We start from the raw sequence: 5,741 nt of genomic DNA, 5'->3' as shown, positions 1-5,741 counted from the left end.
ACCCATTAGTTATACATCAAAAGCAGTAGCTACATACAGCTGAAAAGAGAAAAAAGTTTTTACACCCCGGTTCAGAAGTCTGCAAAATTGTTAATTATTGGCTCAAATAAGAGCATACAAAATTGCATGATATTGTTTATTTGAGTTATCCACAGCTAATAAGATCTTGTTTACATGAAAATTGTTTACATATAGCCCACAAGATAAAAAAATGTCCCCGTTCAAAATTTTCATCCCCTTTGACTCTTAATACTGTGTTGTTACTGAATTTCCCAGCTGTGTGTTTTGTGTTTATGATAGTTGTTCATGATCTCTTGTTTTGCTTGAAACAGTTTTAACTTCCCTGCTGTTCTTCAGGAGTAAAAATCTTCAGCTCTCCCACTAATTTTTTGGTTTTCCAGCATTTCTGTGTATTTTGAACCTTTCCACAATGACTGTATGATTTTTGCGATGCATCGTTTTCACACTGAGGACATCTGATGGGGACTCAAGCACCAACTCGTATACAGAAGGTTCAATCACTCACTGATGCTCCAGAAGAATAAAACCATGCATTAAGAGCCCGGGGTGAAAACTTTTGAACAGAATGGAAGTTTGTGAACATTTTTTCTTATTCTTGCCTAAATATCTTATCTTTTTTCATTTAGGTACTGCCCTTCGAGAGGCTACAGAAGATAGTTTTTACATGTTTTCCCAGAAGACAAATAAGTTACATTTTACCCTGATCTTAAATTCTAAAAGTTTTTCACCCCCCGCTCTTAAGCATGGTATTGTTCCTGTCTGGACCAATTAGTGAGCACTATATATAACATAAATTAGGCTGTTGGTTTGGCATTTAACTCCTTTTCATGCAGATGTTTAATCCCAGGTAAAAGTGTAAAAAGAAAAACGCTATATTACGGAAAGGCCCTTCATGAACTAATTTTCATGAGTCCAACCAAAGAAAACATTTCTACAGAAGTTGAAATGATCAGAATCAATTACAAATCAAGTTAACAAAAACGTAAAATTAGACCATCATAAGATCACATGACTTTAAACAGGCTTTCTGTCCCTATCTGTCAACTTCTGACTAAGGTCTATATACTGTAGGTACAAGCTTATTATTTTAAATGCTCTTCAAACAAAACCCCTGTATAAGACGTAAAACAGACCGCAAATTTGTACTCCAGTCAACTGTGAAAACACTCTTTACAGGACTTTCAACAAGCTCCTGGATAAACACACACCGCGATGCCATCATAACAGATAATAAATTAATCTTGACATTTTCCGCTGCCTTTGAAATGTTTCCGGTACGAATGGTAACCTTTAAATGCAAGTCCTGCTAACAGCTTTTAATATCTCCTTCAGTAAGTGTAGCAGTGAACACTGTGCGATGATTGACAGTCTCCTCCCCGGTTTATTCGTTTATTAAAGCACGTCAAACCTCCTAAAGTAAGCATAACTGCAAACTGAAAGCTGCTGTTGAGGTCACCAAATTCATTTTGTTATTCTTTAGAGATCGGTGGTTCTCTACCAGGGGCCCGGGGCCCACTATAGAGCCTCAGCACACTGACAATGGGACCACAAGGTGACTTAAAATAAGCAATAAAAGAAGGTAAAAGATCTAATTAGCTGACGTTCTAATAAGCCACAAAACCCGACATTTTTATTTGTCTTTTAATTTTACGATCACATAAATGAAGTCCCTTGTAAAACCTGGATAATTATCATGAGGAATTTTAAACAGAGTGATTTTGAGACCTGAAAAAAAAAAAAATTATATTTATATATATATAATATATATATGACTGAATATAATCTTAAAAGTTGGAGAATATATCTTTAAAAAGTTGAGAATATCTTTCTGGAATGAATATACAATTTTTTGGGGGTTTGTCAAGTGCAGAAAAGGTTTATTAGGTGGTAAATTGCAGCTGAGATTTTTTTATTTATTTATTTTTTAAATATTTTAAGAACCGTATCCTATAATTAAATTAAAAAGCACTACAAAAAAAAAAAAAAAAAACAAACAATAAAAGTTTTATTTTATTTATTCTTTCTTTGTTCTTTAAGTCTTACGACAGACTCCAGGTGATTTAGGATTATTAAAAAGTCATCTTTTTTTAATATGTACATGAGACATTTATTTAAATATTTCCAGCAGATTAATATGACATCGGATAATACAGGTTCAAAATCAACTGCTTTTTGTACTGTAATTAGAGTTTAAGTTTTTATCTCAAATGAGGGAGTCCAAAAAGCGGGAACCATTGCTTAATATGGAACAAATCCTGTCCTAGAAATCAACTTTATTAAAAAGACATCAAAAGAAAACGTAATCACTGTTTTATGATTATTACAGCTTAACCTACAATTAGAGGTAATGCCTGAGCTAATGAAATATGAAATGCAATGTAAGATCATTTGGTAAAAGTATCTTGCCAATGCAAATCCTGGCAAAGTCCTTTCCGGAACAACATCCATCACTATTTGCCTTCAAACAAAAAAAAAAAAAGAAAAAAAAAAAAAGGAAAAACATGCTCGTCTTTAAGCAAAATATCTTATTTTTAGCAAATGGTGACATTATTTGCATGACAATTCTCACCCTCAGGCCATCCAAGATGAAGAGGAATTTGTTTCTTCTTCATCAGATTTGGAGAAATGTAGCATTGCATCACGTTGTTCACCAATGGATGCTCTGCAGTGAATGGGTGCCGTCAGAATGAGAGTCAAACAGCTGATAAAAACATCACAATAATCTTTTGTTTTCAGTTTTTGGTCTTTCTCCAGAAGTCCAGATGTTAACTGATAGACTGGAGAGATGTGGATTACTTGTGGATTATTGTGATGGTTTTTATCAGCTGTTTGGAATCTCATTCTGACGGCACCCATTCACTGCAGAGACACTGGATTGCAATGCTACATTTCTCCAAATCTTTCAGCACAATTGAATATGAAACTACTCCATTAATACCTCAACGAACCCACAAATATAAACACTCACCTGGGAAAGTGTCTTTCCCCACACAGCGCAGCGACGTTCCCTCGATAAAGGTGCCACACCGAGATAATCGTTTGTCAGAGTGTGAATTCACCCCGAATAACCCTCAGCGGTTGCTCGTAAGGGAAGGAAGACAAAACATCCAGAGGAAGTCCCGTTCGTACAAAACCGAAACCAGCTGTGGTTTCATGCTTGGTGGCCGGCCGCCAGAACAGCCGATCTCAAACAAACCCGCCGTGGGACTTCTTCAGCCGACCCGGACCACAGCATGCATCGGATCACAGAGCGTGTAGGCGTCAGGCACAAGGACACAACAAGAATTCAATAGTTCTTCCATCTTCTATGAAATACAGGTATCTGTTTTTTACTTTAGATTTATCACTCGGCAGATTTTGTGCTCCTTGGACCACTAGTTTTCTATTTTTTCTTTGGCGAAGGGACGTTCACCAATAAAATTGACTGTTATGGGAAACTGGCACTGTCTTTCACTTCCACCATGGTTTGTGAGGATGTCCTGAAAAAACAGAGTTTTCATGACTCCAAAATAATGTGGGGCCGAAGCAATATTGTAAATAGGATGATCTCTGCATATCGTATGGCAACACCAACTCATGCAATGAAGCTTGGCTTCTGTGGATGTGCCTATGGGAGGAGAGAGAAAGCATGTATTTAAAAGCAGACGTCCTCTTCTTGCACAGTCCTCAGTAAAACACAGGGCACTTTTTGTCTCTGCTGAAATATCCAGAGCGGCAGCACAAAAAAATGAACGACGGTCGACGTAGGCGCGCGTTCTGCCGAGCTGGTCCCTTGTGAATGCAGAGACGGGTTACAGTCTCTAACAGAGAAGCCCTCTGCGAGTCTCGGTCGTGAAAGGCCAGCCGGTCTTTTAGAATGTGAACAAACCTACCGAGGCCTTTGCGAATTGATCTCTGGTTTTCGAGCTGAAACTTTTGCACTGGAAAGCAAGCACTTCTCCTTTAACCGCAAGCATCTTGACGCGCCATTCTGCTGCCATCGCCAGTTCAAGTCAGGCAAACCAAAGACAGTGAAAAAGTGAAAAAGAAACACCTCAATCTTTAAGGGAATTCAACAATCATATTTCCAAAAGATTTTTGCATATAATACTATTACAGATGAACTCACGCACAAAAGCCTGAGTTCAGACCAAGGGGTCAGAATTTTGGGTCATTTGGTTTGGTGTCCAACAGTTGTAAAGCTTAAAAATAAAAAAATCTTGGTTCGCTGTTGTAAAACAATCACAAAAAATTTGTGGGATTAATAAGCAAGTTAAAGCCTGACGACGAAATCAGTAAGCAATCTAAAATCTATCATTACACTTTACACCAAACATAAACGAAAGTCTAAAGAGGTTTGCGTAATGTGTTTTTGGTTGAGGTGTCACCTTTTATGGCCTCATTCTTATCTATGGCGCATATTGTCTGATCAAAGTGAGAATATTGGAGGGAAAAAAAAAAAACATCATCGTTTTATTCAGACTCAAACTTTTTTTTTTCCAGCTGCTGATATCTGGGTCAATATCACACACGATGTGCCTTTCAACCCTCACAACAATCACACATTTTTTGGTGTTAATTTCCCATTCGCTCCTTCATGTACTTGTCATAAACAGTAGACAACTCAAGCGTACTATGGAAACATTATTAGTGATAAACGGTTTTGTATCCACTTCAAATGTTGACTCTACTGTATTTCTACTCTCAGTTCAACAATTTAATGATCAGTGACCAGGAGTTTAAGGACATAGCAAAATAGCCCACGGCATCCTTCTTACACAAGAAACTAAAAATAAATCTAGGAAATGTATTATACAATAGCCAATGCAACGCTTTTGTTATGAAATATAGAACTGTAGACTATATAACGCACCCTTTCATAGTCATTTTAATGTTGAGTTATCATTGCAAATGAGTTATGGACCTTTACTTGATCAAAATCACTCAAGATTTCAGATTTGACAGAAGTAAGCAAAGTTTAGATCATGTTTATAATGTGGAGGCTTTCGAAATTTTTTGGGGTGAAGACTAGACTATAAACACAAGCTATAATAACAGGAATACTAGTCATTTTTATTTGTATTGTGGAAATAAAAATGACTATGTAGAAGTTAATTTTAAGTTTAAAATGAATTTGATTTTTCAAATGTTAAAAATATTAACATTTTTTTGATCAAGATAATATATGCACTAATTAAGCAACGGTTTTGCGATCCTTTTGTTGCGACCGTGTTCGTTTATCATCTTTAAGGTAATAACGTTGTACACCCAGGCAACACAAACTTGATACTAACTGTATAAGTTCTGCCCTTAACATTAACTACCCAATTACTGCGGGAAAGACAAACTGAGTGAATAAGGAATTAAATATCTATATGGAAACAACGACGCTTTTCATAACTTTACTCTCCGCGTGACTTTATCCTTCTGTAATTTAAGTTAAAATGTTGTCTGTTTCAAAAACGCTACTGCGCCTTCCTCAAAGAGACTATCACTTGCACCCGCCCACCGCCACGCCACGTGTTTTTTGACGCGATCATGTCGACAAGGTATATTTTGTTTGGCGAATATTTCCGGGTTTTCTTAAAAGAAAACAGTACATCACAGTTCAATCAGTGTGTTCACAAATACGCGATCTTGTCAGATGCTTTAACTGCGTTTGGACTCCTGCACACGATTGCGATTATTTTGCTTGCAATGGCCCAGAGCGTATCAGAGGAACTTTAGTCTCGCTGCCGAAG

General features: G+C 36.9%; 1 protein-coding gene across 1 annotated transcript in view; it reads right to left on the bottom strand.

Moving 5' to 3' along the window:
* Positions 1 to 5,741, bottom strand: part of LOC122138547 (NACHT, LRR and PYD domains-containing protein 3-like) — a 788,161-nt gene that overhangs the window by 182,104 nt on the left and 600,316 nt on the right. The gene's annotated exons all lie outside the window — the stretch shown is intronic.

Source organism: Cyprinus carpio, chromosome B9 (genome assembly GCF_018340385.1).
Source record: "Cyprinus carpio isolate SPL01 chromosome B9, ASM1834038v1, whole genome shotgun sequence".
NCBI lineage: Eukaryota > Metazoa > Chordata > Actinopteri > Cypriniformes > Cyprinidae > Cyprinus > Cyprinus carpio.
This window is presented reverse-complemented; position numbering and strand designations above follow the sequence as displayed.